The 11,138-nt window shown below is 40.0% G+C and overlaps 1 protein-coding gene across 3 annotated transcripts in view; it reads right to left on the minus strand.

Annotated features, from left to right (window-relative positions):
- The window catches only part of LOC141765108 (testis-expressed protein 2-like), a 42,961-nt gene extending 32,307 nt beyond the window's left edge, over positions 1-10,654 (minus strand). For all 3 annotated transcript variants that reach the window (XR_012593380.1, XM_074631031.1, XM_074631030.1), the window contains exons 1-2: positions 10,462-10,654; positions 9,797-9,888 (exon numbers count right to left, since the gene is read on the minus strand). The gene's annotated coding sequence lies outside the window, so the exon portion shown is untranslated. The remainder of the gene's footprint in view (positions 1-9,796; positions 9,889-10,461) is intronic.
- Positions 10,655-11,138: the final 484 nt, after the last annotated feature.

Below are 11,138 nucleotides of genomic sequence, written 5' to 3' on the forward strand. Positions count from 1 at the left end.
TCATGTTATTGCTTTTGGGAAGTCAGTGTACCACTGTTATCCTATGCAGCCACAGTTAAAATTTTGCTCAGGCCTCACTCATTTTACTGTTGCAAATGTGTAACTTAATCTCATGACACTCATTAAAACTGATAAACAGATTTGCAGTGTATCATTTCAAAAGTTTTACATCCATAAAAGATGACCAGCCTTTCCTAAATTACTTTTGTAAGCATGCAACTGACCTACTTGACTTTAACCCTATATAATGCACGTCCTCAGCATTGACAATCAATGTATTGGGACAGATGCGATAAGTGTGCCGTTTGTCCGTAATTGTTGTAAAAATGAGCTGATTGAATAAACAAGTTGTTTGCTGGATTAATAGGTTTTTCCTCTTTTTGCTAATATTCATACATTCCGATGACAAAGTTGTTGTGACAGTTTAACGCTTGTTCTCAAATGACCATCAGGATAGTTGGATTGCTCAATTACTGTCTGCAATAATGACTCTGCTGTCGTTGATCACAACAGTGAGAACACACTGGCTCGAGGAGAGCATGTGACAGAGCATCCACCGAGGCAAGGAAGTAGAGAAATAATCCTGCATTATGAAACAGAGTGGGAGAAAGAGACTGTAACAGTAGGATTTCATAGCACAGTGACCCTGCCTGGTATTACATATCCACAACTACCCAGACCAGACACTAGCCTTGTATTTAAATGCAGTTAATACTCTGTAAGATTAGGCCTATTTCAAACCATGTCAGTTCACTGACCCAGACGTTGTTCGTGTTAAATAATGCACACCTCACTTAACTGCTTAACCTCATCAACAAGCGCTCATTATTTTTAAATGAACTCTGTTGCAGCGGTGACAAAACTGTGACATGGATCAAGTACAGCGATCTGCCTCTATGCTCCGGTTACAGATACCGACTCAGTCGGCCTTGACGTTAGCTCCCACAAGAGACGCATCTCTTTTCAATTTAAAACTAAAGAATTCTTCTTAACAGCACTTTAACTAGTTTTCAAAGCAGACATTTTAGCTTTCGTGGTTTTGTTTTCAGTTTACATTTTTATAAATTAGAATGTTCTTCGATTGCTTCCATTTCATCTACCAGCTTCACTTCAATTACTATTCAATAAAAAACAGTCACATGTAGAGTTCTTAAAAACAAGCCACTCTTTAAAAACAAGACACTGGTTATAGGAACAAAGAAGAGTTAAGATCATTCTTTTAATTGAGTGTAACCATGTAATCATGTTTTGCAGACAGGCTATCAAGACAAACCAGGGCTCTTTTCATAAGGCCTTGGCCTACTGCTAGGATTTAGTTATGGTTTCTATTTCTGAGAAAACTGGTGGAGAAATGATGGTGTAAAAACAGTCAGCTACACACAGATAAGGCACAAGTTTGAATCGTTAAAAAGCAAAACAAAAGCCTGGCAGGCTTATCGGTACCATCCAAAAAGATTCAGTCACAGTGAAACTAAGGCTACGGTCGAAAAGTCAGAAAATGACGTCCTTACGTTTTTGCCTTACCACTTTTCCTTGACCTCGATAGAAAACGTCATGAGGTCAAGGAAAGATGAGAAGGATTTTTAGAAGGACTTAGGAAAAGACAACCGTGGTGTTAAGAGAATCCGACTGGACTTTCACTATAGGCAGCGGGTGTTATTGTGCCGTGGTGAAACTACAATGTTCCGAAGATGGACTACAAAAGGCGCATGTTTCCCCCTTTGCGTTGTTAAAATAGCTCCTTCAGTGACAGGCTGCTTCACCCGCCATGTGTGAAGGAGAGATACCACAGGTCCTCCTGCTGCTGGAACACTTTACATCAACATATAATAAAGGATTATCTGACCGAACATGGACAACCGGTGAAAAATATCACTTCATTACCAAAGTTTAAATTTAAATTTAAATTAAAAAAGGATATACATGATAAATATTGAGTTAATTGTTTGAGTTATGGAGAAGGGGGATAGGTTGTACTTCTTCCTACCCCTTTTTCATTTTTACTTATGATGCTCATTTGTTTATTGACAGTTTGTTATATGTTTACTGTTCATTTTATTTGTTATTCTTGTTTTGTTTTTACATGTTCGAAATAAATAAATAATTAAAAATAAAGTGAAACAAAATGGGTGTCACTGTCTACTCATATTTATCAACATGAATCCCAATTAGTATATGACTGTATGGAAATGATATGCAAAATAAGCATATTGTTTGTTTTCATAAAGGGCCGAATGGTGCCGTTAGACTGCATTATCTCCTTTCCTTTGGTAAAGGATGCTCCAGTGTATCCTATGCTAAAGGAGATAATAAAGGAAGCATTGAAGCACCTTTCCTCAGCATTTACAGGATTGGAACAGCTCTTATCGTGGCTGCCACTTAGATACTTCCAGGTCATTTCACTCCGTTAGGAACCTTCCTAAGCAAAAAAAGACTTTTGGGCCTCAGCCTAAGCCTTCCAGCCAACACAAGAACATGGGAATGGTGCAGTAAGCCAAGCACCAGTCTGCATCCAGGCCTTTGGGGCAGACATCTGCCCAGCTGGCGACATCTGGTTGAACCCAGGAGAGGACTGGACCAACTTCCTGCTTTGTCTACACAAAGATTCTTCTGTTTACCCCAAACAGTTCCCAGTATATGTCATATGATATGTGTCATGTCATATATGTGTGGATTTTTCCTGTTTCTGATGGCACTCACCACACCTGGAACTGGCTGCCTGCATCTGTCTAGGGTAATTAAGTTGTCCTTCAACCCCATACAGTTTCACAACAGCAGGCTTTGAGGCACATGAATCTGCACTTTAAATCATTAGTTCCTGTATTTAACTAATGATTTTAAATTACTGAGGGATTTCATTTACAATATATTCAAATAAAAATGTTTAAAAGAAATTGTTCCTCTTACCATCAGAATATCTCAAATGTATCCCTCAGAAATATTTATAATATATAATGTGCCCTCCTGGCCAACAATCAATCAGAAACGTAACCAGTAGTGTGGACTGCAGTATTCGTACATTTATTGTTATAAGTGTTGGACAAAGTGAAAGGAACTCAGGCAAACTGTAATAACAAAAGACTACATTGTTATCGAGTGTGTGAGTCAGTGTATTCCGGACTAATCTGTAGATCATGGTGAATGACTGCTTGAAATTCGAAAAAGGAGTGTCTTTAATCTTATACAGCTGCACTTATTTCCCCAGGGCTCAAAGTAAAACAGCAAATGAATTCAATGATGCTCAGACATCTTCATTTTTCTTCCCAGCCTTTAGCTCTCACACAAAATGCTGCCTGTGAACACGCTGTAGCTTTGTGAATAATGTCTCACTTTCTTGCGAGAAACTGAAGTAGTATTTATAGACAGGGCTATATTTATACATCTTCCCACCTCCCACCTCGCCTCTGTCGCTTTCCTCTGGTAACAAGTGATTATTATGAAGGTATGCGAGATGAATGGTACTGTCAGCGTACAATGGAGGCAGCACCTGAAACAGGCCTGTAGACGTAGCTGGCTGGCAGACTGACACGTTCTCCTGATGTCTCAGTAATGAGGTAATGGTCATTATTTCAGTGGTTGGAGCACCTGTCTGTAACAACTGTGAGATTTGCTGGCACCTTCATAAATAAAGAGGAAGCTCAGAGGAAGCAACGCTCAGCTACGTAACCAAAGGCTCACAAGTATCTTCAACTTTGAATGGCAGATCTTATTTTCCCCTCATCATAGGCAAGTAAAACTGCTGTCAACACAGACTCAGAACTAGAGAGTCATTACAAAAAAACATATATACATCTTGGCTTTGTATACATCAGACCGGCACATACGGGTACTTCGCAAAAAAGTCAAGGCCGCGCCCCCTTTTGGGGGAAAGAAAACCGAAGATCTCATAGACTTCAATGCAATTTGACGTGTTTGGATTGTAATTTTGACAAATTAATATGCATTCATCTCTTGTTAACAAACGTTTGTTTTATACACATGTCTAATAGTTATTTTGTAATCTTGCCTGAACCTGAACGTTCGCAGTAACTTAATAAATTAAAGTTGATCAGCGTCATGTTCCTTCAGTCTTCCCCCGTCCAACACAGTGGCCGGATATTGCTTATCCAGACATTTCTACATATCTGATTGAATCAGGTTAGGCTAAGTGTTGTCTGTAAAAAAAACAACATGTTAATAACCAACTGTTTGATCTATAGGCTGAGATTTAGTTGGAGATGACAGTCTGATGCTGCTGTAACGTTAATGTTTGACTACTGCAGCTCATCTTTCCGCCAAAAGGGAGCTCAGCCTCGGCGATGACGCCATGCTGGTCTGGTCTGTAGCTTGGAGCCATAAAGACCATGCTGGTCTGGTCTATAGCTTGGAGCCGTAAAGCCATGCTGGTCTGGTCTATAGCTTGGAGCTATAAAGACCATGCTGGTCTGGTCTGTAGCTTGGAGCTATAAAGACCATGCTGGTCTGGTCTATAGCTTGGAGCCATAAAGACCATGCTGGTCTGGTCTATAGCTTGGAGCCATAAAGCCATGCTGGTCTGGTCTGTAGCTTGGAGCCATAAAGACCATGCTGGTCTGGTCTATAGCTTGGAGCCATAAAGATCATGCTGGTCTGGTCTATAGCTTGGAGCCATAAAGACCATGCTGGTCTGGTCTATAGCTTGGAGCCATAAAGCCATGCTGGTCTGGTCTATAGCTTGGAGCCATAAAGACCATGCTGGTCTGGTCTATAGCTTGGAGCCATAAAGACCATGCTGGTCTGGTCTATAGCTTGGAGCCATAAAGCCAGGCTGGTCTGGTCTATAGCTTGGAGCCATAAAGACCATGCTGGTCTGATCTATAGCTTGGAGCCATAAAGCCCCTCTATTATATCTTATTTAGTACACAGCAGCGGAACAAATAGGAGATCAGCGTTTTGGGATTTATCGTTGGTGCAACCAACTACACAGCAACTCTTGCATAGCGTTATTACTATTAGCGGTTTGTTTAAAGTAGAAGTTTGGAGACATGTTTCAACTTCTTCTGTTAACTCTGTTACCGTCTATGAGGGACACGGAATTGTTTTCCTCTTAAAGGGGGCGTGGTCTTGAAAATCTACTCTGGATGACGTATTGCCAGTCTGATTTAAATGTTGCATTGTCCTATGCACGACCAGTATCTTACTGATAGGCATCACAATTGTCTACAGAAATCAAGAAAGACACACCCTCAAATGGAACTCTAGGACTATCACATGTCCAACAAAGCCCTGGACATTGCTCCTATAAAAACTAATGTGCGCGTACACACACACACACACGACAATAGGCTAGGCTTATTGCCTTTGCACTGTTGTCAAGATTGCTAACTGTGTGAAACTGGGCCAGTGTTTATGGACAAAGACATTCACCTGTCAAACCTTTCAATCACTTCAATGAAAACACGAAGGAGGAATTCTCTTAGTCAAACTTCTCTCTGTAGACTAGGAAACGTGTCTATGGCAGTGTGACAAGACAGTTGAATAAGCAGTGAGCGAGTTACCCTGAAGCAAGGCACTAACCAAACCTTATTAATCAAATCAGCAGGCTGTGTTGTTGAAGACGAGGCTGGTTTTGTATTCATTTTAATCCAAATAAGCCGTGAATCAGGAGCCTGAAAACTGTGACATGTTTAAGAGCCAAATAAGGCTAGCTATAGCTATGAGAGAAAGCAAACTGAGCTACAGTTGCCTAAAAGTTTCTTATCTTGTAGGTCTGGATAAGAAGTGAAAGTAGATCACAGTGGAACAACATTGTACAATTCTTGAGCAGTATCTAAAAGCCTTCTTTTTCTATCAAGTAGACAAATGGTGGTAAACTGAGATCATACTCTATTGTAAGGTGCCATTAAACTGTATTGTGATGGGCTATTGTGAAGGGAAGAGATCAATTTCAGAAAATGTGTGAACACACTGTAAGTAATTTAATATAATAATATAACACTTGTCTACATCTGAGCTGGACTGAGCCTTGACCAAAACAAAAGAAAAATCAGTTTTACAAATATAGGTCACACCTGGTGAGAACTTGGAAAGCACAATGTGAGTCAAAGCTATGAGCAGGTGTTCAGTCAACAGGGGTGTAGGCCACTTCTTACGCAGAGTATGATAAGCAGCACATGTTCCTTCGCTCAGCGTGACAGATGAATATGGCACACTCCATTTGAGGAAAATAACACTGGTGAAAGGTCACCGCACCTGTCGCTCGAACCCTAAACCTCCTTCTGTCTCTCACAGGTGTTAGAATCTGTTTTTCCCCTTTCTCTGACAAACTGACACCTTCCTCTCACTCGCCCTTTTCTAACATGACAGCTAAGCACACACAGTGTACGGGTGGTGCAGTGTCTTATCTGTGACAGGTGCCAGGTAAAAGACAACCCTGGCATTATTTTTTATTATCAACAAAAAACAATGAATTTATCCCACCAACAAGTGACGTGTGCCTAGCCGAAGCCTGATGCAGCGTCTTAGGTTTTTGATATTGTAATATGGCATAAGTGTTGTCTTTCCCTGGTTTTAATGGCTACATTACAGTAAAGTGATGTCATTTTCTGAACTTAACAGACTGTTCTATTATTCCCCTTTACCCACTTAATCATTATATCCACATTACTGATAATTATTTATCAAGAATCTCATTGCATAAATATTTTTGTAAAAGCACCAATAGTCAACCCTACAACATTGTCGCAATATCGATAGAGGTATATGGTCAAAAATATTGTGATACTTGATATTCTCCATATCACCCAGCCCTACTCCCTGCAATACAAATCTTTTTTTGTGCAAAACACATTATAAAAAAAAAAAACATAAGGAGCTCTACTGCTGCATTTGGATGCATATTTTGGGCAATTCTAGTCAGTTCCTCTCAACTCATCATTGTTGTATTTCTTCCGCTGAATACTTCATCTAATATGGCGCTGTGCCTGTGGGTCCATTACATCCAACCCTCTTTTGAGACATTGATTAAAGCATAACCCACTCTTCATCAAAAATGTAAGTCCAGAGTAGCTAATAGTAAAAAAAATACCAAACCAGTGTAAACGTGGAAGGATGTCTCAGAGCATGTGCAACGACGTCAGTCCAACTTGGAGCTACTGTACTGTACTTTCCAGAGATAAAACAATGCACTCACACTTGAAGGGGTTAGAAAATATTGAAAAAAAATCGAGTATCGCGATATTATGTTTTGTTATACTGTATCGATTCTCAAAAACTCTATCGATTTTTAATTAATAGTTTACATGCAAAGATTAACTCATGCTAAGTCAATACTTTATTTAATTTGCAAAGATATGCGGCCTTTCGGTGCATGTGCCCTCTCAAAGAAGCAGTGCTATGATGTTGGATGTTACAGGGACTGTGATAAATGCAAATGCAGACCTCACTGTTCTGATTGCATAAAAACAATTAACTGATCAAAAAATAATATGTAACCCAATGGCATTTTTCATGTTTTTGTAAGCATACTGTATGCTATGTCAGGTTTTGGGTAGACAGACAATTTTTATTTATCAGCTAGTAGTTATTGGGTTTTGTCCTTTCATGGGGTTTGTTTATAGTGAAAAAATTATTCTCCATTATCGTTTAACTCAACTTTGATTTAAAATGACCCTATGCACTCAACCATCCCTCCTTTTTTGTTCACATCCAGTTCTTACCATGTTACCCTTAAAGGATAACTTCAGTATTTTTCCACCTGGACCCTATTTTCTCATGTTTTTGTGTCAAAATATTGAGGGAGAACGCTGCAGCCGCCAGCCACTAAACAGGCTGTAATGTAATCATTTGGGGCAACCTGGCACCGTCAGTTTACGCCCATTAAAAGTGCTTGTTTTTGCCGCTGACAGGCTCAGATTATTATAAGTGTCTGACAACATTATGGAAAGGACCCTCCAGAGAAATTAAACCTTTTTCTTACCTTTCACTTGATCCGGTCTGTTCGTTATTGTGTGTCTCACTCTGAGAAGTCTCGAAACCTCGCATTGCGTCCACATTGTCGAAATCAGCTAAATATTCAGCCATGACATTGAAAATATTTTAGATAACACTAAGCTACGCTTTCTGTACTCCAACACATCAAACTCTGACAACACCGGTGTCCCGTGGCACTCCTCTCAGGTTTCGTTTCTCTGTAGGGTCCTTTCCATAATGTTGTCAGGCACTTATAATACCAATCTGAGCTTGTCAGTGGCAAAAACAAGCCCTTTTAGTGAATGCAAACTGACGGTGCCATGTTGCCCCAAATGATTACATTAGAGCTTGTTTAGCAGTGGGCGTCTGCAGTGTACTCCTTCAATACTGGACCAATTTCAAAAATTGTTGTCCCCATTAGTCACTTAGACACAAAAACATGAGAAAATAAGTTAAGTAAAGATAAGTTATCCTTTAAGATCTACAATTCATTGCAGATCTAAATGCCTCTCTCTCTGAAAAACAAACAAAAAAGTGAATGCTGTAGTAACTCTTCTTCTTGATTTTCACAGCATCTCAGCCCCAACAACCCAGTATAAAGGCTTATAGAAAAGTTACAATTTTCAGTATGGTCAGTAGTCTGTTCACATTATACAAGATCTAATAACGTCATGCAACTTTGAAAGTTAAATCACCATTTACTGTGAATAATTGACTCAACAACACAGCAACTGTTTTCTGAAATAAGCAAGACTTTACAATCTACCATACACCTAAGCAAAGAAATTAGGGAATACTGCAAAAAAAGAGAACACTGTAGGAGTGCAAGGGTCAGGACCATATAGTGTGACGATATACCGGAGACCTGAAAATGATCATGTGATAAATTATAACGGGGATAAGGAGAGAGACAAAAGGAATTTGCATAACCAAAATGCATGGTGTGGTATGGTGTGTAGGGCTGGGCCATGGCCTGGAGGTATGTTTGTTTAGATCCCTTCAGCAGCTTTTGTGATCAATAAAGGATCACTACATGACTTTGGCCACAAGATATGAAAGCTTGTTTAGAGGTCCAATATAAGCCTTCTGGGAGCAGCAGTTGTAGCCTTACCACCTGTAATGTGACATGTTGAAATTCCCTCAGGAGACACTGAACTCCAACCAGCGAGCGAAGTTGATGTTTTTCTATATGAGAGCAACAGCTACAGGCCAAAACTGAGAGAGAAAACACTAGAGGGACCACTGTCAGTTAGTAAACTGGTTACATGGGAGGAGGTCATTATGCACAGAAACCTTGCATAGCGAGTTAGTTAACATTTCAAATATACCTTGAATGTGTGCAAAGAAACCTGTAGAACGCCTTGATGCTATTGACTTTAACCATCCATACTTCATGGCCTTTAGTTGCCGGCCCTGAACGTGTGTGGCGTTGCTAAAAGCTGTTGGACAGTCATCTAGAGGCCAGGTTTGTTGAGAGCTGACAGCTAATCGGCAAAATACATTTTCAAATGTTTTAAGCACCAGCATCACTACAGGTGATTGGCAAAGATGGCAAACCTGCTCTTTGCAGTTGTGATGACAAACACAATATATCTTAATCTCCCACATTTCCGTGTGTTCAGGTTAGGAATATCACTTGATATGGACTCTTTCCCTAATGTTTCTTTTAATCCCTGAAAGTATTTGTGTACACAGATTTTTGTGTATTCCTGCTCGGATCTTCACTCTCCTGAGCCATGTTTGTTCTTCCTCTCTCCCCTCTCTCTCTCTCTCTCTCTCTCTCTCTAGACTTTGCCCTCACTGAGGTCATTTGTAGCTCAGGAAACGGATCAATAAATGAGTTCAAATTTACTGGCAAAGTGCTTACCTTGTATCCTCAGTGCCATTCAATCCAGCCTGGGACTTGCATCTGCCTACTGCAGGGTCAAGTTTCACATGTCCATGATGCTCAGGAGGCTTCTGAGAAACACATTATCAGCAAAGGAAATGCTAAATCATTACATATGTAGCTTAAAAACACAACCATAAAAACTGACAATATAGAGAGTGTGTTTGCGTCTTGGAGAGTAGCTCAGTAGTAACACTGGGAGCTGTTGTGTACAATGTTTGTAGACTGGGATCTAACCATATGGTGAACAACAACACGCACTCGCAGTAGCATGTAACATCTGGGTGTTGTTGGAAGTGATCTCGGCTAACAGGCTCTCATGCTAACGTGGTTTAAAGTTTAAAGTTTAAACAGAAACATGTCAAGTTTTAACAGCAAACCTAACGTCGAGTAGTGAAAGTAGCCTGTCTGCTGATGCATGTCACACAACAAGCTAACAACAACGTTAACTGGCATATAACGTCACTTGTCCTGCCTTTATGAGCTTCAATAGGACTTCATATTGAACTATAAAGACACTATAAAGACTAGCTCGCTACAAACTGAGTCGTGATTAGTTGTAAAGTCTGCTGGACGACGTGACGTCATCTCACCAAACTCACAGAATGTTTTATAAACAGAGAGACAAGTCAAAGAAAGCTCACCGTGTCCAGAAGACTTCATGTTTCTCCGGAAACACCGAACAAAACGAGTCTTTTCTCCACACGGTACCGTGCAGTAACGTGTGTGTTATCAGCTCCACGTACCAGGTTGTATATCAGCGGCTCGTTGTCTCGCTCAGCCTGTTGACTAACTGACTAACTGACGGGACTCAGTTCCTTAAAGGAAAAACCAAGGCCAGAGTAATCGAGACCGAGCGGCGGGATCAGGTAACTGACTCACTCTCCGGGGTTGACAATCGATTTCTCGACAGAGCCTCATAAAGGCCTGGAGCAGATGAGGCAGATGTGAGGAGGTGAACAGTGTAACATGTATATTATAATGTTAACACAATGCTTTTTGACTTATCAATGCAGGAATATAGCTTATAGCTTATTTGTAATTTGTAAATTGTAATTTGTAAATTGTACATTTTTATTATTTTATTCTAACGTTTTTATCTATTCTTCTGTTTTTATCTATTCTTTTGTTATTATACAGTTTGTCTCGCACCAATAATGCCAAAGAAAATTCCTAGTGTATACCTCTTACACCTGGCAATAAACACCATTCTGATTCTGATTCTGATTCTGAGGAAACAAGAACAATACATAACAGTTAGACAGTATTATCACATTTACAGGACCTCATAATTAAGTGAGATTATGAGCCCTTGTTAAAT

The sequence above is a fragment of the Sebastes fasciatus genome, chromosome 3 (assembly GCF_043250625.1).
Source record: "Sebastes fasciatus isolate fSebFas1 chromosome 3, fSebFas1.pri, whole genome shotgun sequence".
Lineage (NCBI taxonomy): Eukaryota > Metazoa > Chordata > Actinopteri > Perciformes > Sebastidae > Sebastes > Sebastes fasciatus.